The following is a 27,809-nucleotide window of genomic DNA, read 5'->3' as shown; positions in this document are numbered from 1 at the left end:
AGGTTAGGAAGTAGAAGGAGTTGAAGGGTTATTCATCTGTCTTTTTGAAGTTTGATCTTTTGCAAATTCAATCAAGAATGGAGATTTCAGAGTTTTGGGTCGAGGATTTTGATGTTTATATAGACTTAGTTGCGATTGTCGATTGCTTCCGATCGGATTTCGTGTTGGCTACGGGGAAGACGCGGCTGGACAGCGGCGATGGACTTGGATCTGAAACCTAGCAAGGCAGTATATCAATCATATGATTCTTGGCTGGACAATTGGACATAGATAAATATCAATCACATGATTCTTCCCTAAAATATCAATCATATGATTCTTCACTAAAATATCAATCATATCTATCTATAAATCTACAACTCTACAAATCTAATAAGAGCCAATAATGTTAGACTCCAATTGCAACAAAAAATGTTGGTAGTATTGTTTCTTAAAATCAATGATTCATATTATTTTAATTTTAGTATATTTTTAATTATTTTCCTTATTTACCCTCTATTATATTATTTTGTTCCCTTAAATAACCCTAAACTCCTTTAGAATAAACTTTAGTAACGAAATATTTCGTTAACTATTTATTATTCTTAATTTACTCATTAATTTCTATAAGAAATGTCTTAGGTTCAAACATCATTCCAATCAGAGTTGGCATAATTTAAAAATATACTACACATATGTTAAAAATACAATATAAAATTTAACATAAACTGTGGTCAAATAATTAGTTCAACTAAATACATAACATTCAAAGTTGAGCATCAAAGATTATAAATCAGGAACCTTGCAATCATTTTCTTGCATTTTTTTAAAAACAAATTTAGGTTAAGGTTTTTTTTTTTTTCATTTAATTAATCTTCTTTTGATTATATTTTGAATTAAGACTCAATATTCCATTTTTTATTTTTTATTTTTGCATTGTTTGAATGATTTAGGTCATTATGGTATTAATATTTTTGTATGTATTTTTATAATGTTACAATTGTGTATTACTTTACAAATATTGTACTATTATTTTTCTTATCGTACAACATTGTCCTTCCATCATTGTCATACTTGCGCGACCTAACTACAAAGTTGTTGATCAGAAATACAACTACACCTGAACTCTAAAGCGATATGACCATTTTCTAAAGAATTGACAATATTGACATTCACTAGCTCTAATTCGACAAGTTTACACATCATTCTCAGAATTTTATCACTGCATGAAAAGTGAAAACTTATGAAAAAATTATATAAGTTAATTTTTACTATGTATATCATTATAACAATATTTATTGTAACCATATATTTTGAATTATTTATTATCATCATCTATTGACAGCAATTGTAGCAATAAATACCCTACTTTATTAATTATTACTCTTATTAAATTAAATAAATTAGTACATACAACAAAAAATAATGCATATGCATTTAATTAATTTATAACTAGATGTCTATATTGTATTTATTCAAAAACAAAATTCATTATAAAAACATTAAAAACATATATAATTTCATTAATTATATTATCTTTATTTTCTACAATTCAAATATTACATACCTTCAAATTCATGAATTACTTATATTCACTACATTGTCATTGTCTTCTTTTTACAATATATTGAAATTAAATATCAAAGTTATAATACAAAATATGTTATATATATATATATATATATATATATATATAATGTAATATTTAATATTTTTTAAAGTTTAATTAAGCTATTATTATGTTGAATTTAAAGTTTATTGTTACTTTTATGATTATTTGAATTTGAATTTTTTTTAAAGGAATTTGAATTTGAAATAACTATTTTAATTATATAACTAACGTGATTAAATAAAACTTGTAAATAAAATAACAGGCGATATTTTTCGAAAATCTCCACCAAAAAACTTATTCATTTGAAAAAGATTATTTATGTAGGAACTATATTTATTTTATATCTAATTTCTCCTCTTTATATATGTGGAGTCAAATTAATTATAATTGAGGTTTAAATGAATATATACAAATTATATTATATTAAATATAAAACTTTATCAATAAATTTGAACACAATAAACTTTTTTCCCTACTTCATTATGCTTTAATATATATAGAGATAGATTGAGATAGCGCGAGAGATAGAGCTATAATAATAAAATATAATTTATAAAATATAAATATATATAATAATTTCAAAAAAAAATATATGTATAAATACATCTATCCCCACACAATTAATGTATTCATACTTGCTAATCTTGTTTCTATCAAAATGCATTAACACTTTGGATGGAAAAATTTTGTGGCTACATTCTGCTTTATTATATATAAAGATAAAGATAAAGATAAAGATAAAGATAAAGATATAAAGATATAAAGATATAAAGATATATCTAATTAAGATAAGTGTTTCTAAAGATATAAAGATATAAAGATAAAGATAAAGATAAGTGTTTCCCGTGCGGTTGTGCGGGTGATTAATGTGCCCGAATTTTGTACTTAATGTGCGTGAGTCTTGTGCTTAATGTGCGTGAGATTTGTGCTTAATGTGCGTAAGTGTGTAATATTTAATGTGCATGAGTTTTGTACTTAATGTGCGTGATTCTTGTGCGCAATGTGCATGAGTTTTGTACTTAATGTGCGTGAGTGTGTACTTAGTGTGAGTTGTTGTTGAAACTTTAAAGTGCATGAGTTTTATGCCTAATGTGCGTGAGTTTTGGGCTTAATGTGCGTGAGTCGTGTGCTTAAGGTGCATGAGTTTTGTACTTAATGTGCGTGAGTGTGTACTTAATCTGAGTTGTTTTTAAAACTTAAGGTGCATGTGTTTTTGTGCTTAACATGCATGAGGCTTGTGCTTAACATGCGTGAGACTTGTACTTAATATGCGTAAGGCTTGTGCTTAACATGCCTGAGGTTGTGTTCTAAAGGTGTTTTGTTTGTGTGCTTAATGTGCGTGTGTTGTGTACTTTAAGCGCGTCAAATTAATGCTTAACGTGCGTCCACCCGCACAACCACACGGGAAGCCTCAAATGCACCTGATCCATTCCCTATATATATATATATATATATATATATATATATATATATATATATATTTGCCAAGTATTTTATACAAATATAATAAATATTAATATTTTGTACAATTCTTTCACATAATAATCTACGACACACATCTCACAACACATGAAGCATGTGAAAGAAAATTACTACTGCCAAATATGAATAGACGCTTGCAAGATAAAGAGTTCATAGTACAACTAAGACCCCAATCATATACGCATCAAGACAAATCTAAAACTTACTACACCATAATCTCATTGCATGACACTGCCATTTATGCTACCACCAGTAACCCAATTACACATGACACACTACGAATAAAAAAAATAAGGACAAGTACTGAAGATGAAGACACTGAAAATGCTACCCAAAATAGAATAAAGAAGACTTAGAGAAATTTAAATCGAAAGTAGTATTTATTTAGACTATCATTTTTAGACTAAGTATTTAGACTTGCGTTATTACAAAGTTGCAAACATTTATTATAGTGACAATTATAATCAATCTCTCATATATTATCTTGCATCTATATATACTTTGAATTACTGATTTAAATAAACAAATTCAACATTCAATTACGTATGCATTAACATCTCCTATATATAATCTTGCATTGATATATACTCCAAATTACTTATTTAAAATTAATTATTGTGCATTATTTCATTCGCGCAATGCGCGTGAAAAAACTAGTAATGTTTATATATATAGTAGCATTTTGTAGGTAAAATGTCTGAAAATTTATGTATAATATTAAAATATTATTAAATAAAAAATTAAATAAAATAGTTTAAATTATATTTCACAATTCTTTAAATTTATAATTTTTTTTTAAAATGAAAATTTTCACTCTTGAATTTTCCCTACCATCTTGGTTCCCCCTTCATGATATGGCATCCAAGAGGGAAAGTTTGTAAGGAGAAATATAGGAGTGTATGCAGCATTGCTCAAATTTTAATGATCATATTTGAATAATATAGAGAAAAGAATTTATAGTTTTTGTTTAATAATAATGTGCACAATTTTCATAACAGTTATATTTACAAAAAAAAAAAAAAAATTAAAAATTAAAAATCTATAATACTAAGCTAACACCCACATATATTGGTATACATATATAAACTAGTATTTCATATGCGCGATGCACAAAAATATATGCCCAATATTAATACTTAATGTTAAAATATTTTTTAAAATAATTGTGTGTGTGTGTGTGTGTGTGTGTGTGTGTGTGTGTGTGTGTGTATATATATATATATATATATATATATATATATAGTGGCGGACCCATGATTTTTCTTCAGTGGGGGCAAAGAATGGTGCTGAAATCTGGAGCTTCCAGTCTTGACAAACAGCCAGGAATTTGAGCAGTGATTTAGCAGGAAGAAATTGAATGTCTTGTTCTCTAATGATATCCTTAAGATCCATTGTTGCAGTAGGAAGGTTTCCTGGCATATTTCCTAGATCCATTGTTACAACCAATAGTATCTCTAGAGATTGATAAGCTGCAATAAACATGTCAAAGCAACCATATTACTAACAAATCCCATTGAACTATAGTAATCATCTCATTGACCACTAACTATTCCCAACTACAAAGAACATCATCACTAAAATTGACCAAGATTTAGAGTGCTTCTTACTTTCGTTACAAAGAATGTTTCAATGATAACAGAGGCATTTTAGGGAAGTCTTGTAGCATAAATTTATTATGACAAATTGAAATGCACTAAATAGGAAATGTGCAAAGGAAATCACACCATGTGAAACCATTGGTAAAGCTAGAATTCAATAACCATAAAAATATGTAGATCTATAAGAAGCTATACAGAGAAAATTGGATTAAACTAATCTCAAAGCTTAGATCTTATCTATACAGTAGCATTCTTTCACTACCCATATTCAGATCATTTGCTTCATGTGAAAAATGCCCAATTCAGATTAAGAACTTGACCTGAATAGATCACTAGGAAGTAGGAACAGTACAGATAACCTAGACTAGAAAGTGCTCAGAATAGGGCATCATCACGATCCATTATAATAGGCGAAAATATAGATAGGTAACATCACAAAATGAAAAAACATACCAAACTGTAGTGACAAACACAGTTTCACCAGCCATAAATCTGTATACTGTAAGCTCTCTCACAAAACACAAATCAAGAAATGAATAGAGATTAATTAAAATAACAAAACAAGAAATGAAGAGAGATTAATTAAAATCAACAACAGAATCATTAAGCATTAATCATATTAATTTAGGGCAATAACATAATCATTAAGCATATATTTACAGAATCATTAAGCATTAATGTACAGAAATAATAGAATCATTAAACATTAATCAGATTAATTTAGGGCAAATATAAATTAAACCAAATTAGGATTTAGGCAAATTATGATTTAACAAATTAAACATGGGCATATAAAGAATTTAGGATGCCAATTAGGATTTAGCAATTCAAAAACCAATTCAATAACTAGGGCAAATTAGGATTTAGGGCAAAATCAAATTAGGGCAAAATTAGGTGAACATGGACAGTGGGCAGAGGACAATTAAGCAAACAAATTGAAGTATTGAACAATTGAATAAAGGGTATTGAACTGAGAAGGGATCGGAGTTGAACCTGGCAGTTGCGACTTGTGAGTTGCAAGCAGTCAGGCAGCGGAGTTGTCATCGTGGGCGGTGGGCGGTGGCCGGTGGCGCTGGTGGTGGCGTTGGAACTCATGGAACTCACGGAGGCCCCGAAAGCAGATGGAACTTGCGGTGGCGTGACTGGCGTCGGGCTTCAGGCTTCAGCTCTCGCCTCTTCTCGCAGCAGCTCTCGCCTCATCAGCTCTCGACTCCAGGTAATGAAACAAATGAAATAAAAAAAAAATAAAAAATTATATATATAACAGCCCCAAAACGACGTCGTTTTGGGGCTGAATAATTTTGGGCAGCTGCCCCCACTGCCCCCATGGCAGGTCCGCCTCTGTATATATATAAATTGTATAATTCATATTAATATTAATGAAGTAATTAGAATTATAGAAATGATATATTACTAAATATAACTATGGTAATATTTAATTAAAAATTAAATAAAATCAAACTTACCATTGAAGAATGTAAGAAAAAGATATTGTGTATGCATGTACATGGTAATAATAATGTGAAAAGATAACAGAAGTTATAACGGCAGGGATATTTTTGCCCAAAAAATTATGTAGGACAACATTTATAGCATAAGGTACAAAGAAAAGTTAACAGAAAAAACGGACATAAAACCAGGGATATATATATATATATATATATATATATATATATATATATATATATATTTAGGTTCTCGTGCGGGTGAGGACTTCAGGTGCGGTTGTGCGGTTTAATCTGAGCCATTCATCTCGCTTTAATCAACGTCCAGGATTATCAAAGTTTTAAAAAAAACGCGGTGGCAATTTTGTAATTTTTGCATCTAGGTCAGAATTAAGGTGAGCGGATCTGTGCTTAATGTGCGTGAGTTTTGTGCTTAATGTGCGTGTGTTTTGTGCTTAATGTGCGTGAGGTTTGTGCTTAATGTGTGTGAGGATGTGCTTAACGTGAATAGTTGTTAAAACTTAAAGTCTGTGAGTGAATACTTAAAGTGCGTGAGTTTTGTGCTTAAAGTGCGTGAGTTTTGTGCTTAATGTGCGTGATGTTTGTGCTTAATGTGCGTGGATTTTGTACTTGATGTGCGTGAGTTTTGTACTTAATGTCAGTAGTTGTTGAAACTTAAGGTCTGTGAGTTAATATTTAAAGTGCGTGGGTTTTGTGCTTAATGTGCGTGAGGTTGTGCTTAATGTGTGTGAGTTTTGTACTTAAAGTGCGTGAGTTTGTGATTCAGATCTAACACTTATGCACCTTAGCTTATACTTCTTTGTTCCAGGCTAGCGTTTTTTTTTTTTCAATTTTCATCGATTTGAGCCGTTGATCTAAATTTGATCAACTGCTCAGATTTAACCGCACGGGGAGCTATACCCGCACATGAATCCTTCCATATATATATATATATATATATATATATATATATATATATATATATATATATATATATATATATATATATATATTGTATAATTCATATTAATATTAATGAAGTAAGAATTATAGAAATGATATATTACTAAATATAACTATGGTAATATTTAATTAAAAATTAAATAAAATCAAACTTACCATTGAAGAATGTAAGAAAAAGATATTGTGTAGGCATGTTCATGGTAATAATAATGTGAAAAGATAACAGAAGTTATAATGACAGGGATATTTTTGTTCAAAAAATTATGTAGGACAACATTTATAGCATAAGGTACAAAAAAAGTTAACAGAAAAAACGGACATAAAGCCAGGGACATAACTTGGATTGAAACTTATTATGTTTTTAGATTTAGATAATATATGTATTATATACATATGATTTAACATTTATAGATATTTAATTAAAATATAATCTACAATATTATATGATAATTAAAGTATAGGAAAAAGATATGATATATGGATGTAGTTTAGTAAGTGTATGGTAATAGTGATAGAGTTATTGAATTACATATTTACCATTTTTAAAAATCTCTTTTCTATATATCACATTTCTCTCTCCCAGCATACTTTCTATTGCATTATGTATTTGAAGAAAGATAATACTTCACCATTAAAGTAAAGATCTCAACTCACCATATAAGATTGTAACTCATTGGAAAAGTACATATGACATTGCTTCAGTTTTTTCTTTCTTTTGTATGTATTTTACTAGTCTTTTCTATGCACCATGCTCAAAAATAAATGCCCAACATTAGTATTTAGTGTTAAAATTATAGTTATAATTTCTTTAAAATAAATATTATTTTATAATATTTTTAAAGATCATAAAATTTATAGTTGTATAGTTCATTCATATTATATATTAAAAAAAAAAAGAATAGTTGATAATTTGGTTAATAATTAGGGTATGATTAATAATTGTTAAAGTACGAATTTAGATATGGTAAATGATTAAATATAATTATTGTATAATTTAATATAATAGTGTAAGATAATTGTGTCCTTTAAAAATGATAGTATAATATTTGCAACGTGATAAACATTATTTTTAGTATTATTTTTAATAATCTTTTTATAGTTATTTTGTAATAATTGATTAATTCTTATCTATTTTTATTTATTATTGTCATAAGTAGCTTTATTAATACTAGATATATTAAAAATATTTAAATCGATATATAATTATTTAAGAGTTAATTTCACCAAAGGTTACTAGCCCTATTACATTGTAGTATCTATTCATATACTTTCTCAACCTACTGAAACACAAAGAACCAATAACACCCCCATTGAGGCTCGAACTCATAACCTGCCAAATGGAAGTCCAATCCGGATACCATTAGACCACATAGTCTTGATATTAACTCTTACGTTAATATTCTTACTATTATTATTAACACTTAATTACTTTTAGACATTATTATTACCACTTATATTATTATATTATTATTAGTTTCTTTTCAAGTACTGTTAGTATATTATGGTCGTGGGGCACAATAATAATATAACCATAATTAAATATTCTTGTATTGTATTCCGGAGTTAATGTCATTTTTGGTCCTAGACTTATTGAGGCATTGACACTTTTCATCCTCCATAATAAAAATTGCCACTTAGTAGACACTGTTATTGGTCGTTGGACAGTTTTGATCCTCCGTCAATGAAGTCGTTTGTTGACCATGAATTAGAAGGGCTTTTCTGTCTTTTTATGTCTTATTCTTCTAATCTTGTTTAGACCAGCGCTATTGTGACTCCTGTGAGGCGAGATGGCGAGACTTGGCGGCTAAGTAGTAACCGTCGGTAGTGAGTAGAAGCGAGGTTCTTCTCCGGCGAGTTGTGGGTACGGCGGCGAGCATACGAGGCAGTAACTCCTTCCGGCGACGGACCAGTAAGGCAGATCTGGCGGTGCAGCAACAGATCCGGCGAGGTTGGGGGCTTCACCGGTGGTTTTTGGTTCCGGCGAAGCAGAGAGGGCAGCAGGTCGGCGAACCCTCCTATGGTAAATCGCAGTTGTAGTTGTAGATGGCGTGATGTAGAATTTGCACCTGTAAGTCCTCCCTTCCATATTGACCACAAACATCCTTCCCATCTCTCTCTCTCTCTCTCTCTCTCTCTCTGTCTGACCACAACTACTTGGTGCACAACCTCAAAAACTCTGTTATTCTACTTGAAATTCATTGAAGTTTCAAGCTGAAAATGTGGAATCCGCCGCTCCCCAAAAATCGCATTGTCTGAGGTGTTGGAATGGCCGGTGTTGACTTCCTGGCTGCTGTAGCTTCATTCCCCAACCCGGATGATAAAATTCGGAGCACCAGCTTTGAGGTTCAAGGAGGTGGTAACACTGGCAATGCTTTGATAAAACCCGGATGATAAAATTTGTCTTGGTCTTAATCCAAGGATCATATCTAAGGTTGCTGATGACTCGCATGACGAAAGAATACTTGATGAGCTTGAAAGGGATGGTGTTGATACGTCTTTTATGGTGGTGTCCAAAGGAGGAAACTCACCATTCACATATGTCATTGTTGACAACCAAAAAAAAAAAAAAAAAAACTCGCACGTGCATTTTCACTCCAGGATATCCACCCATGATATCTGAGGGTCTACATACCCAAATCAAAATTGTCTTCAGCGCTTGGAGTAAATATTGTCTACTTAGATGGAAGGCTGCATGGGACTGCTTTGATTGTAGTGCAGGAGGCAAAGAGTAGGGGCATACCTATTATAGTTGATGCAGAAAGGTTAAGGGAGGGGTTGGGTGATATTCCTGACTTTGCTAGTTATGTTGTATGCTCGACAAAATTTCCACAGGCATGGACTAACGCCCTTTCTATTCCAACTGCACTTGTTTCCATTATCTTGAGATTGATGTCAAATGTAAAATTCGTGATTGTTAGTTGGGTGAAGATGGTTTCTTAATGTTAGAAAGGACTGAAGCGGATAACCTCAGTTTGAAGAAATGGATGTAGCAGTGACCAATGGATGGAGAAATACAAGGATTAGAACATAAAAAGACAGAAAACCCCTTCTAATTCACGGTCAACAAACGACGTCATTGACGGAGGATCAAAACTGTCCAACGATCAATAACAGTGGCTACTAAGTGACAATTTTTATTATGGAGGATGAAAAGTGTCAATGCCCCAATAAGTCTAGGACCAAAAATGGCATTAACTCTTGTATTCCGTGAGTCACAATAATAATATAACAATAATTAAATATTGTTCAATTCTATATTCTTCTAGGATTTCTATTACCATCATTAATTATTCCCAAATTTATCATAATTAAATAATTTGACCAATTATAAAGAAAGATTATTAAATAATGCACGGGACAATTGTTTAATTAAAACTTTTAAAAATTCATTAATAAAAATAAGGTTCTCATAGTTTTTTCTTAGAAACTCTTTAATAAAGTATTTTTTTTTTTAGAAATTCGTGGGCCAAACCGCCTAAGGCAGTTTGCGGTGGATAGATCTCGAAAAAATACGCGATTTTAAAAAATCATTTGTCCAAAACGGACAACGGAGTCAAAAGTTATGCCTTGCCGAACTTTTGACACTTTACAACTTAAAAAATAAAAATAAAAAATTAAAGGCCGGTTCAGCCGGCGAGGCGGCCGCTGAGGAGGCCGATTCCGGCCTTCCTCGCCGCAGCCAACGACACGATTTTTGCAACACTGATATATAAAATAGATATAGATTAGAATAGGAATAGTATTACACAATTTTATAATATTACAATAAAATTTTAACCCAGAATTATTGTAGAAATCAATATATTTTCTTAGGAAGAGAGATTTATTAGGAATTGGGCGGGAAGTTAAAATTTCAAGATTTTGTTTTTATATATAGTATAGATAGTATAGATTGTATTACATTATTTTATAATATTAGAATAGAATTTTAACGCAGAATTATTGTACGAATGGGAAAGTAGAAATCAATATATTTTATTAGGAATTGGGCGGAAAGTTAAAATTTCAGGATTTTGTTTTTATATATAGTATAGATAGTATAGATTTATTTTGTTTTCTCCCGATAGTTTATTGTCCTAAGTAGCTTTATTAATATTATTCTACTTTTGGATTGTTTTTATTTAAATTTGTTTATTATTTGAATTTTGTTAGTCCAATAATTCTTTGATCCTAATTTAATGATAATATTATTAATTTTAGTAGTACATGCATGTTCAGTAGGAGTTTAATAAAGGTAGATTAGTTATATATGATCTCTAATAGAATTATTATTATTATTATTATTATTATTCTTCCAAGGCTGAACCCCAACCCTAAGGGCATATTATTATTATTATTATTATTATTATTATTATTATTATTATTATATAGTAGTTTTAGCTAATAAACTTGTGCCAAGCCCATCCATCATCTAAATCCAAACCGCTAGCACTAACGGCAGATGAAGAAGCGCAGAACTAATACACCGGGTCTAACGAACGAGAAAATAGCCGGAGCAGATTACGGGCTGGACGCGGAAGGTTGGACTGAGCAGTATAAATGGCAGGCTTGTACGAAGTGAAGAGATCAGTTTTTGCCCCGGAGATTTCCGGTGGTTCGCGGAGGCAGCGGCGGAGATTTCCGTTCGGCGGCGGATGAGTTCTGGCGTTTGACTTTCCCAGGCGCAACAACCAAATTCTTTCCGGCCGAAGAATCTTGGCCGCAGCAGCTCTAATTCTTCCTGGTTTCTCCTTTTCTTCAATTAACCAAGCAATTTATTTGATTCTTTAAGACTTAAGCACACTGCTACGTGGATACTAATTGGAATGTATTGTCAGATTGCTAAGCCATTGCTTTATTAAATTTGCTTTGGGTTGCTTTAAGCTTTATTATATTTGTTTAATTAAATTTACTTTTAGCTTTATTATACTTGCTTAATTAAATTTGCTTTTATCTGTTTAGCTTTATTATATTGGATTTTAAAGGTTAGTATATAAATGATTGGTAGTATTAGTAGTGGTATTGAATTCACATTTTTAAATTTATATCATTCTTTTAGATATAAATTTGTTCCTTAGTTTCTAATTATTTATTTTCTTTAAATACTTTTGATTTAATTATTCTACAATTCAGACTTCTTGTTAAATTTTTTAAATTTATTCCCTCGCTTTCAAGTAATTAAATTGCATCGTACAATTCTCTGTGGGTTCGACCCTTGCTTTGCACTGCACTTGCGAGGACAAATTGTCCATCACAGCGTACATGTTCAACTCAATAAGTATTGAAATACGGAAACTACTAATCTTGATTCACGCTTAATAAGTTTTATATTTAGATTTTAGATATGTATATTATACAATAATAATATAATTAATTTTTACAAATTTGATTTTTATATTTTAGGAAATGACTAACTAAAATGTAAATGAAATCAATTTTATTTATTACATATTCTAATATAACACACATACACACACACACACACAAGTGCAATGTTAACAGTAATGAAAATAGATAACGGAAGTTATAAAGGTATGGATATTTTTGTCAAAAAAATTATATAGTATAACTTTTATAGCTTAATGTATCAAAAAATATAACATAAAATGGACATAAATAAAGGGTATTACCCCAACCTTCATTCAGACTTATTATATTTTTAGAGTATCGAATTTATTCTTCTGATTGTAGTATGATACACACACACACACACACACACATATATATATATATATATATACATATATATACATACTACTATCAGGAATAAGTGTAATTTAGAGGGGTCTCACCTAGTAGAGAGTTAACAAGCAACATCAGTTATAAAGCAAAAGAGAATGATAAGCACCAAAGGTTCTTTTTCAAGAATTACTAAAACCTTCATTGTCAAAGAAGTCACGCTTTGTTTCAATAATGAAAGGATGTTGGACTCCACTCTTCAAGCCGCCACCTAACAAAAACTTTTAAGCTTTCCCTTCTAGACTACTCGAGATTGGAGATGTGATATATCCCTAGGTCGGGAAGCTACTTGTGCAAATTGGGCAGCATTCTACCTCTTTCACTTTATTATATAGTTTGATTGATCATTCTCATTATTTTCTTTGTATAAAAAATATTAATTATATTATTATAATTTAAATTTTTTTTAAAAGTAGTTAGGTTAGACTCATTTTTAATCATCAGTGTATAATATATTAGTGGTAAGGTTTCTATGACTCCTTGAAAAAGCAAGAAATGTTGTAAAAAACAAGCTAAGCATTGGCTTTTCATATTTGATGTAAGAAATTAGCTTTAAGATAACTAAAAAATGAAAATATTTAATGTAAGAGAAAAAGAGATAAAGAACTTGTTATATTTTTATTTTATTTATAGGAATGGGATACCTGTATATACAAACTATTACATCAAATGCCTCCACTGAGGTTTGAACCTATCACCTCTAACCTCTCACATATGGGAGCAATTTGTTATATTTGATAATATCTAATCTAATTTAACTCTATAATAAAGCAAGAACTTCTTGCTATTTTCGTTTTCCCGCCCAGTAAAAACGATGCCGTTTTGCCATGATGTAATCAAAGATAATAATTTAATGTTGTTCACATTAAATATGTACTTTTCTAATACTCTCAGCCGTCCCTTTTATTGTACAAAACAATAATTTTAAAATCCTTTGTTACCAATGTATATAACATCTGCCTAATTGAATGCATTATGATATTTCAAGTAGAATTCAAAATATACATTGGTAAATTAAAAGGCAATAACTACTTATCACACACACACGCGCACACGCACACACACACACGCGCGCACACACACACACACACACACACACATATATATATATATATATATATATATATATATATATATATATTGTTGGAAAAAATAGTTTTGAAGGGAAAAGTGAGCTTTGTCCCACATTCCACATTAGTTTAGAAAGAGGATTTGCCCCCCTTATATACAAGAGCTCTTTTAGAGCTTGTAGAATTGTATAGCATAGAGGTTCTCTCTCGCGCGCACCCCGGAGGGGGTGCAAATCAAATTCCAACTAGAAACGAGATCGGAAGGCTTGATTCAAGCCCGAGCTCGTGTGCGCCGGCACCTACGGGCACGAAATTTGGCTGGCGGTTAAGTTATGCCAAACCTCGGAATCATTTTCCAACCAAGGCCGAGACTGTATAAGGGCCATGGGCCGGAACTTCCATGTTTCGACCTGGTGGTCGAAACTGGAAGTTTCGGCCAGCACGAACCTGTCCGTTTTGTGACCGTTGGGTGTTCAATTCTACTATTACAGAATTAATTCCAATTTTTAATCTTTGAATTGAAACCCATGTTAATGGTTGCTGTTACAGGAAGGTTAAGGGGTGCCCTTAAGTGCCTAATTAAAAGCTATTTAAATTCTCCACCCCTATATAAGAAGGAGTTGGGCAGTAGAGATTAACACACTTGAAGAAACTGTCTTTTTGCCTCAAAAACTCTCTGCTTCTACTCTTTCTTTGCCTACTGTGTTCATAGCCTTGTCTTGTTCGCTGGATTCATTTGTTTGGGTGCTCAAACATTGAATCACAAGCAAGTTTTATCTTAGGAAGCCTAGGCCACAACGCTCCTATCACTTTTGGGAGGTGGCAAATAAGGTTTTAAGGAAAGAGTGATAGCTTGACTCTTGCAAAAACCCAACACCAAACACTAGCCAAATTCTCCATCTTTCCTTCCCCTATTTTTCCAGAAAAATAATAATCTTATTTTATTTGATTATTATTTATTTTTTACCAACGGATCCAACAGTCTTAAAACCTTATTTGTTTGTTTTCCCGTTGGTGGTCTTCTCCGAATTTCCTTGAAGAAAATGGAGCATCCCGTACTGCCAATCGATGGGGAGGAAAATGTTGTTGTGGACAACAATGGAGAAAACGGCAACAATGTTGCTAATTCCCAAGCTACTCCCGTGAACGTTGGTTCACAATATGGTGAGAGTACTGAGGGATATATTCCCATGTCTCGGCTACCTTCGGTACCGAGTGGTTCGGCTGAAAAGCCGGAGAAGTTCACCGGTGTTGGTTTAAACTTCAAGAGGTGGCAACAAAAGATGTTGTTCTACCTAGCAACTCTCGGCTTGGCAAGGTTCTTGTCCGAGAAGGTTCCACTAGTACAAAAAAAACTATCTGAGTCTCCTATAAAACACTTTCCGAGTCACCTATACAGGTGACTCAGATTCCAGAGCCTCTGAAAGTGTTTAGCTTTCCGAGGCACCTGTATAAGGTGTCGCGGAAAGCTAAATAAGCATTTTTTATTTTTTTTAATACAGACTTTCCGAGGCACTTGCTGTGTGACAGGTGCCTCGGAAAGTCAATTAATAATTTATTATTAAATACTTTCCGCGACACCCACGCACAAGTGGGTGTCGCGGAAAGTATTTTTTAATTAAGTGTATCCGCGACACCTCTTCACAGAGGGTGTCGCGGAGAGGTGTCGCGGATACTCTTTTTTTTTTTTAAATAAATAAATAAATAAAAATACAACATTTCTCAAAGCGTAATTAAATTCGGAAAACCAGTAGAAATTCCTAGCCCTACTTCAACTACTATTTGAAAAAACAGAATTGGTTTACTCACTTCAAAATCACATAAGCACAGACTACTAGTGTCCATTAAATCATTAATCTACTAATTAAAATCTGGAACTAATTTTATCATTTATGTACTTCAAACACTGCAACCTTTTAGTACTTGCAGCAAAAACACACATCTATCTGAAATCAAGCCTTGTTTCACTCACTAGAAATCCAACAAGTCTTAAATTATTACAAAACAGATGACATAAAATACAAGAGTGCATTTCAAAATTCAAAATCAAGCTTACCCCACTTCATCTTCTGATCTTGTAACAATCAAGCATGAATCACATAGTTGAAGATTTGCAGCAGATGTTGTAAGGAATGGCACTAGCAATCACAAAATATCAAACATTTTTAGTCGCGTGTATGGCAAAACAATCAAAAACCCCAACATTATTAACTCACCCTTGCAATTCTGACAGACAATGGCTTCCTTTACAGGAGCCGGCCCAATAAAACTCAGAATTGTTTCTTCCAATGTCTTTAATGAACATTTCCTGCACTCCTTAACTACATCAAGGAGGCTCTTCCCATTTTCAAGGCAGATATACTGTGATGCTCGCCTATATGACTTACATGAATGAATCTCAAATTTACAAGGAGGGACAACCTAACAACAAAAATGTGAGAGTACTGAGAAATTTTTACATTCATAGCAGTTAAACTATTGTCAGAGGACCAAACTGAAGTTTTAAAATAATAGATACTCACTATATGGATCCCTTGCACATCCCACAAGAACACAGAATTCCAACATCTTTAATTATTCCGCGAAGCAGAACTCCCTAAATCAAGGAAATATCTTAGTCCCAAAGTAAACATAAGCAAGAGGCCAAATCTGTTATATATTAAAATTGTGGAACCAGTTGGTTTAAGCCCATGAACCTGGTGTACAGAGGTTTATATGGTAGCCAGATCCTGAAGAGTTCAAATGGCATTTAACCAAGCATTCTATGTTGTTAGACATCTGCTAGCATCATAATCAGTATTCTATCTTGGTTTAGGATGCAACATCTTGTTCCCAACTCCACACTGGCAAATCTGGTCTTCAACCATCGGTTTCTTACTTCTTCATTAAATGTAATTTTGTCCTATACTACCAAGCCCAAAGTGTTTTTCTCTAAAGGGGCATAGGGAGAACAAATAGTGAAATCCGGATTTGGCTTTTCTTCTTTGTTGGGACAAAAAACTAATTGTATCATTACTGAAAATTTTGACTTCATTATAATATGATTACTATAGGAAACAAATCTCTAAGCTGTGCACCAGTCAGATTTAACTTCTGATTTTTAATTTGGAGGTCTCATATCTTTTTGACACTTTTTTTAGAATTGGCAGACATCCCTTTTGTTAAATTCAATCATTTGCATCTGTTTTGAATCAAAAGTTTATGAAAATTGTGTAAGACTCCCACTTTTTCAGATTGTTAGAATTCATGCAAGATAGCAACTAAATCTCCCTTTGGGGTACAATGTGTACACAAAGAGAGACACATACATAAGCTCTCATGAAAAGTCAAGCAAATTATGTCTTAAAAATTGCTGGTCATTTCCCAAATATAGAACTGTTCTTTATATAAAAAATTTCTATGCTCAAAGTTCATAAAAACAAGTCCTAATGCATTGTTAAAATCTTCAACAGTTTCCTATTGTTAGCAAAATTGAAAGAAAACATCTTCCGTGAATATAGCCAAACATGAAAATAAAATCAGAGGTTATTTTCAAGACTATATATATATATATATATATATATATATATATATATATATATATATATTCATGTTAATATATATCACATCAAACAATAAATAAAAACAAAGGTTAATATCTTAAATTTACTTCCAAATGTGTTAATAAAAAAAAAAAAAAAACTATATTCATTAGCTTCCTATTAACCAATTTTCTCATGAGTTAAAAACAAGCTTCACTTAAGACTTATTTCTAAGGGAGGTGTATTTCAAAAGCAGAGAGACCTCACAATCATATAAGATTAAGGCTTTCTTGAATGAAATTTGAGAAGCAATGCGATCTAAGTACAGAATCACAAATCAGAAGATTGGATTCAATGTAGAAATATGCGATCCTTTCATTGAACTACTTACTGTGGTATTCGCAGAAATTTTGAGATCATATTCTCATGATTATCGATGCCCTGAACACAAACTTTGCTCAGACTTCCCAGCCTGACCTCGTATTTATCATTAAGAAGGATACTGCGAGATTGAATATCCCTACAAGGCCAAGATGAAGAAAATGATTAACATTAATGAGAAATCAGAGAGCAACGCAGCCTACCTAGCAGAAGAGAAGAGATGGAATCCGCTGTCATTTCTAACCGACAATTTCCTACACTTTTAACTACTCCGTATTTAATTTCTGCTACCAACAAGCTAACAATCACTTTCATCACAATCACCTTAAATAACACTTGATTGCTCCATCTCTCTATCCCTGTTGTATATACATTATAACCCTGAAATTCAAAACATAAAAATAAGTCAGCTAACCATCTTTCCAATACTTGTTACAGGTATTATCACTGAAAAAATATATTAGGAGTTACCTTCACTTATATGTTTTAACAGCCTGCTACCATCTTCAATCTTATAACCAATTTCAAGCCAATTGGTGATATGATAGATGTTGCAATATGCAAGAAATAAACAAACCCAATTCTGGAAAAAAATATCTATTCATGTCTGTCTGAACCTCAAAAACGAATACCAGATTCCACAATATCATGTTCAAAACCATTGCTGCCAGTAGATAAAGACTTTCTTCAAGGAATGTACACCAAATAGACAACACCGGGTGACCACCTCCTGAAGCCTCAATAACTTGAGCAACGCAGATGAACTGTCTAATCCTGTGAAGTTGCATATCCAATATCTGTTGAAAAATAGTCCGGATTATGCAATGCGATAAAATGTGCTTCATCCATATCCTTCATCTGCTCTTCATCATACCATGTTACTGCATTTAACCAGTTTATTATGTGTATTACAGTAGACGTGTACAGGAAAAAGGATTGTACATGTATAAAGCAGTGTCTAGCAATCAGAGAGTGAGATAACATTAATGAGAAAAAAAAAAGTTCAAAATAACATGGAGTAGGCACAACAGATTTCTTCCTTTATATTCAAGGCCTAACCTTTTTCAGTATAGAAAACGTTATAGTGATAGTAGTGCATAAGAAATATTATGATACCTGTGAATAAGGGGAGGATAGCATTCATGGTTTAAGTATGACAAAGCTTCTGCAGTCCCAATTGCAATTTTTAATCTTGTTATCCAGTCCAAGGATTGTACATCTTCACCTTCGGAATTTGATACCATGTACAATAGTGATCCAGTTCCCGGCCTCCGCCTCTTATTTTCCCCAGGAAATGTATACACAAATAGATCTGATGAACTTCAAAAATAAATAAAAATATATAAATATAAAATAAATTAGGCAAACTTACCGTCAATGTCGCCGGTGGCGAGGCGAAATGCGTCGGCGGCGGCGCTACTGCTGACGGACGGCGTTGCTGCTGTTGGCGGCGAGGAGGCGCGCGGTTGGCGGCGAGGAGACGACCAGAGGCGGTTGCTGTGGCTGACAGACGGCGGAGGAGCGACGATGAGTGACGATGAGCGACGAGCTGGAGCGAATTTGGGGATCGATTTGGGGGATTTTCAGATCGATTTGGATTATTTGGATTTTCATCAGATCGCGACAAGTTAAGGAAAAATGAAAAAGAAAAATTGACCAGTTATCGGCGGCACCTTCTTGAGAGGGTGCCGCGGATACCATTATTATTATATTAATAATAAAATATTCGTGGCACCTTCCATAGCGGGTGCCGCGGATTCTCTTATTATTATTTTAATAATATAATATCTGAGGCACCTTTTATAGCGGGTGCCGCGGATACTCTTATTATTATTTTAATAATATAATATCTGAGGCACCTTTACCTGGTTGGTGACACGGAAAGTTTTATCATTTTCTTTCTACAACACCTTCTTTGTAAAGGTGTCTTGGAAAGTATGTCTTGTATTCTCAATTTTGTACTAGTGTTCCCGAGTTGAAGGAACAAGATGCACAATCTGTGATGACGGTTGGCTATTGGAAGGATTCGGACTTCCTTTGCCGAAACTACATCCTGAACGGACTGTGTGACACACTGTATGATGTATATCGAAAGATAAACACATCAAAAGCATTGTGGGAAGCTTTGGATCATAAATACCGAAGTGAGGATGCCGGCTCAAAGAAATTTGTGGTTGGACGATTCCTCGACTTCAAAATGGTTGATTCAAAGACCGTGCTAAGTTAGGTAGATGATTTGCAATTAATCTTTGATGAGATCCGTGACGAGGGCATGGTGTTAAGTGAAGCCTTCCAAGTGGGATCTGTGATCCACTTGTTGCCTCCAGGTTGGAAGGACTTCAAGAACTACCTTAAGCATAAGCGAAAGGAAATGAATCTGGAAGACCTGATCCAGCGACTCAGGATTGAGGAGGGGAACAGGACGAATGATAGGAAAGTTCCTATCGTTGTTGGCGCTAAGGCCAACGTTGTGGAGCACAGTAAGAGCTCCAAGAGGAACAAGAAGGACAAGCGAAAGCTAGGTCCGAAAGGTGGCGTTACCAAGAACAAGTTTCCTGGTGAATGCTACAATTGTGGTAAGCCTGGCCACAGAGCATCTGAATGCAAAGCTCCACGAAAGAAGAACAAGAGTTCTGAAGCCAATGTTGTTGGAGAAAGTAGTCAGAAGGAAGTCGAGATTAGCCTTTCGGCTATGGTGACCGAGGTGAACCTCGTGGGCTCAAACCCTCGTGAATGGTTCATTGATACCAGTGCAACCAGGCACTTGTGTTGCAATCGAGAGATGTTCAACACCTTTGAAACCGTTGAGGGTGAAAAGGTGTGGATGGGAAACTCTGCTCAGTCTGCTGTGGAAGGCATGTGCAAGGTAGTTCTGAAGATGACTTCCGGGAAGGAACTGACGTTGAACAACGTGCTGTATGTTCCGGAGCTGAGGAAGAATCTTGTGTCTGGCTCACTGTTGAACAAGCATGGCTTTCGCATGGTGTTCGAATTGTCCAAGTTAGGGATGTTTGTTGGTAAAGGATATGTAACTGATGGGCTCTTTAAGCTCAGTGTAATTCCTGTTATCAATAAAAGCAAAGTTAATTCTGTTTACTTGCTTGAGTCTTCCAATTTGTGGCATGGTAGACTATGTCATGTTAATTTTAATTCTATGCATAGATTAATTAGCATGGACCATATTCCTAACTTTCAAATTGACACAAATAATAAGTGTGAAATTTGTGTTCAGGCAAAACTAACGAAAGTACCTTTCAAATCCGTTGAAAGGGAAACTGAACCACTAGAATTGATCCATAGTGATTTGTGCGATTTTAGATCGATACAAACGAGAGGTGGTAATAAGTATTTTATCACGTTTATCGACGATAGCACACGATACTGCTATGTGTATTTGCTTAAGAGCAAAGAAGAAGCCGTTGATAAATTCATTCTTTATAAGAATGAAGTGGAAAACCAACTTATCGGAGAATTAAGAAGGTTAGAAGCGACAGAGGTGGTGAGTACGAAGCATCGATTGGTGACTTCTGTGCAAGTGTAGGTATAATACACGAACATACGACACCTTACTCACCTCAATCGAACGGCGTTGCCGAACGAAAGCATCGTACATTGAAAGATATGATGAATGCAATGCTTATAAGTTCGGGCCTACTTCAAGATGCGTGGGTTGAGGCGATTTTGACAAGTAACTACCTTTTGAATAAGGTACCCCGCAAGAAGCTCGATAAGACTCCTTATGAGCTGTGGAACGGTAAGAAACCTTCTTACCAGTACCTGAAAGTGTGGGGGTGTCTTGCCAAAGTATTGGTGCCAACACCTAAGAAAGTAAAGATAGGTCCTAAGACGGTGGACTGTATCTTTATTGGCTATGCACATAATAGTAGTGCTTATCGGTTCTTAGTACACGAGTCCCATAATCCGGACGTACTTGAGAACACGATAATAGAATCAAGGAATGCATATTTCTTTGAAAATATATTTACTTGTAGGTCCAACGAGGGACCTAGTACGTCAAAACGAACGTTTGACGAAACTATGGATAATGATAGTGGGGAATCTGAGAAAGAACCCGAGCTCGAGCTGAGACACAGTAAGCGGGCGAGAGTTGGAAAATCATTCGGTCCTGATTTTCTAACGTACTTGTTAGAGTACGATTCGGGTACTCTAACTTGTTTATTAGAAAACGAACCCGATTTTCTATCTTGTTTGATAGAGAACGAGCCTCGAACGTATGTAGAAGCCGTGACTTCTACGGAAGGACGAATGTGGAAAGAGGCTATAAAAAGTGAAGTGGATTCTATCCTACAGAATCACACTTGGGAACTTATTGATCTTCCTCCGGGTAGTAAACCCTTAGGATCCAAGTGGGTATTTAAAAGGAAGATGAAACCTGATGGTTCCATCGAGAAGTATAAGGCTAGGCTTGTAATCAAGGGTTACAGGCATCGCGAGGGCCTCGAATACTTTGACATGTATTCTCCCGTGACGAGAATAAACCCCATAAGGATGATACTTGCCATAGCCACGCTGCGGAACTTGGAAGTTCATCAAATGGATGTGAAAACCGCTTTCCTAAATGGTGAATTAGATGAGGAAATCTATATGGAACAACCCGAAGGGTTCGTGGTTCCGGGCCAAGAAAGGAAAGTGCGTAAGTTGGTTAAATCGCTGTATGGTTTAAAACAAGCGCCTAAGCAGTGGCACGAGAAGTTTGACCATGCGATGTTAACTAATGGGTTTAAAATAAACGAAAGTGACAAATGTGTCTATGTTAAGGAAACGATAGACGGCTACGTCATTCTTTGTTTATATGTCGATTATATTCTCATCGTTGGTAGTAATGATCGGATGATCAAGTCTACCAAAAACATGTTAAATGCGAGATTTGACATGAAGGATATGGGTTTGGCTGATTTAATCCTCGGGATTAGAATAATTAGAAGACCTGATGGTCTCGTGTTGAGCCAATCACATTATATTGACAAAATCCTTGAGAAATTTAACAAGGATGATGGTCAAATGGCTAGAACACCGTTTGATACAAACATTCATCTAACCAAGAACCACGGAAAAGGTATTTCACAAGCGGAATATGCTCGGGTTATTGGTAGTTTGATGCATCTTATGAGTTGTACTAGGCCGGATATTGCCTTTGCGGTTAGTAAACTCAGTAGATATACGAGTAACCCCGGTGCCATGCACTAGAAGGCAATAGTAAAGGTTATGAGATACTTGAGGTATACTCGTGATCTTGGACTGCACTACGGGAGATATCCCGCTGTACTTGAAGGGTATAGCGACGCGAACTGGATATATGATATTAAGGACTCTAAGTCCACCAGTGGCTACGTGTTTACACTAGCCGGTGCAGCCGTTGCGTGGAAATCCTCTAAGCAAACTGTGATAGTTAGATCCACAATGGAATCTAAGCTGATAGCCTTGGACAAAGGTTGTGAAGAGGCTGAATGGCTACGCCATTTTATAGAGGATATTCCTAATTGGGAAAGACCGGTACCTCCAATATGTGTGCATTGCGATAGTAAAGCCACAATTGGGAGAGTACAGAGTCATATGTATAATGGTAAGTCTAGACACGTGCATCGTAGACATAATACCATTAGACAACTGCTCACAACTGGTGTTGTCTTGATTGACTACGTAAAGTCAAAAGACAATATAGTGGATCCGCTGACCAAAGGGTTAGGCAAAGAAGTTGTGGAGAAGTTGACACGAGGAATGGTTCTAATGCCCTTGGACTAAAAAGTTCTATAGTGGATACCCAACCTAGCTGGCACATCGGTTCAATGGGACAACTAAATTATGGAACGGAGCGCGTCACTGTGGGGGTCTCGGACTCCCTACCACTCCTCGTTAAAACAGTGACTCTCGCACGAGGCTAGCATGTTAATGCTTTAATGATTCTTGAGTATGCGGGATACTCGAGAAAGAATCACCTATGTGAAGTGAGGGTCGCTTCAAAGGAGAATTGATGGGCAACAATTCTTTAGAAACTCTCGCAGAACCAGGAACGGTGACCCACGACCAAAACGGGCACACTCGTGAGAACAAGAGCATGTGTTGGTCCCGATAGGGTGGTGAAAGTCTAGAGGGGGGGGGGGTGAATAGACTTTCAAGCTTTTTCAAACTAAATAACTCTTTGGTAACTTCAACTCTAAGTAACAAGTAAATAGAGTAAGTTAGATCTGCACAGCGGAATAATAGAATGTAAAGAGTTATGCCCAACCAATAATTTAAATGCGCATGTAAGATGGGTACAGATGATATATAAATGACAAAAATATCTTGAATATATAAAGGAGATGGTGCACTCAATATATAATAACAATATTCAAGATTGTAAATAAATATCGTGTCACGTCGAACGTGTGACGAATGTTACATGCAACACGTCAAACTTGCTTAGAATAAATCACTATTTAAGCTCGAGAAGTTTGAGTTACATGAATACGTGAAAACACACTAAACCCGAACGGTTAATATTAACTGTGAATAGTAAACGGGTTAGTCGGATAAGATAGATAGATAGAGCAAATTATGTAAGTGCGGTATGTAAATGAGAGAGACAATTTATAGTGGTTCGGAAGTGCCGTAATCTTCCTAGTCCACTTTACTCCATTCACTTCTAGGAGTAATTCATTATTTTCCACACACAGTTACAATAGTGAATAAGCGCTACACAAGCACTTCTTCCGGATGTTTTGCACACAGCTACACCCAACTCCGAGTGTCTCGCACACAGCTACACTCTACTTCGAGTATTTCGCACACAGCTATACTCAACGCCAACCAAGTGTCTTGCACACAGCTACACTTAGCAACTACGAGTGTTTTGCACACAGCTACACTCACTAGAGTATTTTGCACACAGCTATACTCTTTTTACAATTACAAATACAAAGGTAACTGTATCTCTCTCCAACTAATTTTGAGACTATTCAGATTAAGTCTCCTAGAATATTTGAGCACTTGCACTTTTGAATTTTGCACTTTTATTTCTATCTCTTGATCTATCTTGTTCACATCTTCTCGTATCTTTAAGTCTTCATGGCTTTTTATAGGCAATCAAATATATCCGTTGGAGTGGGATAATTTGATATTTTGAATTTTGAATCTTCATAGCCTGATATTGTTGACAATAGTAGATCTTCAATTTTGATTTGATTTGTCAACTTGCCTGACAAAATAATATTTTAACACAACTTGATTTTCTAGTTGTTTCTTAAAATATTACTTTAGTTGTCAATTTGAATATCCAACGAATCTTTGAAATAAATTCATCTGATAGAATTTATTTCTAGGATAAGTTTTTATATTCATGTCTTCATAAATATTTTTTTCCGTTCTGATCAAATATCTTCAGGCAATTTTGGATTCTTGTGGCATGTGGGCTGATCCAAAATAAATTCCTTCGAATTTATTCATATTCTGAACATCTTGCTTCTTTGCCACATTGTGCTCCTTTGACTTGAACATTGTGCTCCTTAGCATACATTGTGCTCCTTAGCACACATTGTGCTTGTCCAAAAACTTGACTTGTAAAAATAAATCCTTGGGGGGAATCGATCTTAGGTGTGATCGTTTTGAGTAAAGACTTCAACCATTTCGCCGTTAGGCTCATCCGGTTATTCCTTGCAACGCCATTCCTTTATGCTTCTTTCTCGGATGAATACTCGTAGGACCAAAATTAATTTCTCAAATTAATTTTGTTCTTCCTATGGTAGATTCCTTTTGATTCGATACTCTGATTTATGATGCTTGTACTAAAAGACTTAAAACTAAGGGGATCTAAAGTACATTTGGCTCATCAAAACTTACAAAAATATTCCTATCAGCATGGTTGGGAGATTCCTGTGTGAGATATGTCATCGTCTACACAAACGGCAGTAGGTTCAAAGACATCGCGTTCTACCGTACAGCCAATAGAGTAAACATGTCTTCACAAGGGAAGGTTCAAAGGGTATAGTGAATCCCTACCTATCCTATGCAGGGATCGACCGTTTGAACACAGTTGTTTCAGATTTCAAAATACCACGAAAATCAATTTTTCATTCATGTGGGGGATTGTTGGAAAAAATAGCTTAAAATGGCATAAAATGGCATGTTAAGTGGCTATTTTGTGGTACAATTATTAGTGGGGTCCATTTCTGATTTGGGTCGGGTCAAAGTGGATTCGGGTTCTTCGTAGTGAGACAAAGAGATTGATATATTGTACACTCAAAACGGATAATGGGTGAATGAGATATTGATTCTCAAAGTAGACCCATTTGAGTTGGAAAATGAAGGGAAAAGTGAGCTTTGTCCCACATTGGTTTGGAAAGAGGATTTGCCCCCTTTATATACAAGAGCTCTTTTAGAGCTTGTAGAATTGTATAGCATAGAGGCTCTCTCGTGTGGGGGGGGGGGGGGTGCAAATCAAATTTCAACAAGAAACGAGATCGGAAGGCTTGATTCAAGCCCGAGCTCGTGTGCGCCGGCACCTGCGGGGACGAATGTCGTCTGGAAATTGGTTGGCCTTGCGGGCTAAGACTGTATAAGGGCCATGGCCGAAACTTCCATGTTTCGGCCAGCACGAACCTGTCCATTTTGTGACCGTTGGGTGTTCAATTCTACTATTACGGAATTAATTCTTTGAATTAATTCCAATTTTTAATCTTTGAATTGAAATGAAACCCATGTTAATGGTTGCTGTTACAAGAAGGTTAAGGGGTGCCCTTAAGTGCCTAATTAAAAGCTATTTAAATCCTCCACCCCTATATAAGAAGGAGTTGGGAAGTAGAGATTAACACACTTGAAGAAACTGTCTTTTTGCCTCAAAAACTCTCTGCTTCTACTCTTTCTTTGCCTACTGTGTTCATAGCCTTGTCTTGTTCGCTGGATTCATTTGTTTGGGTGCTCAAACATTGAATCACAAGCAAGTTTTATCTTGGGAAGCCTAGGCCACACCGCTCCTAGCACTTTTGGGAGGTGGCAAATAAGGTTTTAAGGAAAGAGTGATCGCTTGACTCCTGCAAAAGCCCAACACCAAACACTAGCCAAATTCTCCATCTTTCCTTCCCCTATTTTTCCAGAAAAATAATAATCTTATTTTATTTGATTATTATTTGCGTCGGCAAATCAAATTCCAACTAGAAACGAGATCGGAAGGCTTGATTCAAGCCCGAGCTCGTGTGCGCCGGCACCTGCGGACACGAATGTCGTCCGGAAATTGGCTGGCCTTGCGGGCTAAGATTTTCCAACACACGCCACTGGATGTGGCCGAGACTGTATAAGGGCCATGGCCGAAACTTCCATGTTTCGGCCTAGTGGTCGAAACTGGAAGTTTCGGCCAGCACGAACCTGTCCGTTTTGTGACCGTTGGGTGTTCAATTCTACTGTTACGGAATTAATTCTTTGAATTAATTCCAATTTTTAATCTTTGAATTGAAACACATGTTAATGGTTGCTGTTACACAGGAAGGTTAAGGGGTGCCCTTAAGTGCCTAATTAAAAGCTATTTAAATCCTCCACCCCTATATAAGAAGGAGTTGGGCAGTAGAGATTAACACACTTGAAGAAACTGTCTTTTTGCCTCAAAAACTCTCCGCTTCTACTCTTTCTTTGCCTACTGTGTTCATAGCCTTGTCTTGTTCGCTGGATTCATTTGTTTGGGTGCTCAAACATTGAATCACAAGCAAGTTTTATCTTGGGGAGCCTATGCCACACCACTCCTAGCACTTTTGGGAGGTGGCAAATAAGGTTTTAAGGAAAGAGTGATCGCTTGACTCTTGCAAAAACCCAACACCAAACACTAGCCAAATTCTCCATCTTTCCTTCTCCTATTTTTCCAGAAAAATAATAATCTTATTTTATTTTATTATTATTTGTTTTCTACCAACGGATCCAACATATATACTTAGATGCCACTTATTGGAAAAGACACGCAATAAACAGATCCATACTTCATTTGTTGTAAGGTAGTGTATATTGAAAGGGTTTTGGGTGGAGATTGAGTGAAACTTCCAGATTGGAATACATGA

General features: G+C 34.8%; 2 long non-coding RNA genes across 2 annotated transcripts; both read right to left on the bottom strand.

The window, feature by feature from the left end:
- Nucleotides 1–15,634: 15,634 nt before the first annotated feature.
- Nucleotides 15,635–18,647, bottom strand: LOC109171797. The gene is made up of 6 exons (XR_002052660.1): nt 18,241–18,647; nt 18,094–18,150; nt 17,780–17,908; nt 16,390–16,463; nt 16,084–16,288; nt 15,635–16,005 (listed from the first exon to the last, which is right to left on the bottom strand). It is a non-coding gene; the product is annotated as an uncharacterized LOC109171797 (long non-coding RNA).
- Nucleotides 18,648–18,812: 165 nt separating this feature from the next.
- LOC109172454 lies at nt 18,813–19,441 on the bottom strand. The gene is made up of 2 exons (XR_002052752.1): nt 19,142–19,441; nt 18,813–19,046 (listed from the first exon to the last, which is right to left on the bottom strand). It is a non-coding gene; the product is annotated as an uncharacterized LOC109172454 (long non-coding RNA).
- Nucleotides 19,442–27,809: the final 8,368 nt, after the last annotated feature.

The sequence above is a fragment of the Ipomoea nil genome, unplaced genomic scaffold (genome assembly GCF_001879475.1).
Source record: "Ipomoea nil cultivar Tokyo-kokei standard unplaced genomic scaffold, Asagao_1.1 scaffold0143, whole genome shotgun sequence".
In the NCBI taxonomy this organism is placed as follows: Eukaryota; Viridiplantae; Streptophyta; class Magnoliopsida; order Solanales; family Convolvulaceae; genus Ipomoea; species Ipomoea nil.
Note: the sequence above shows the minus strand (reverse complement) of the source record. Positions and strands in the feature narration are given on the sequence as shown.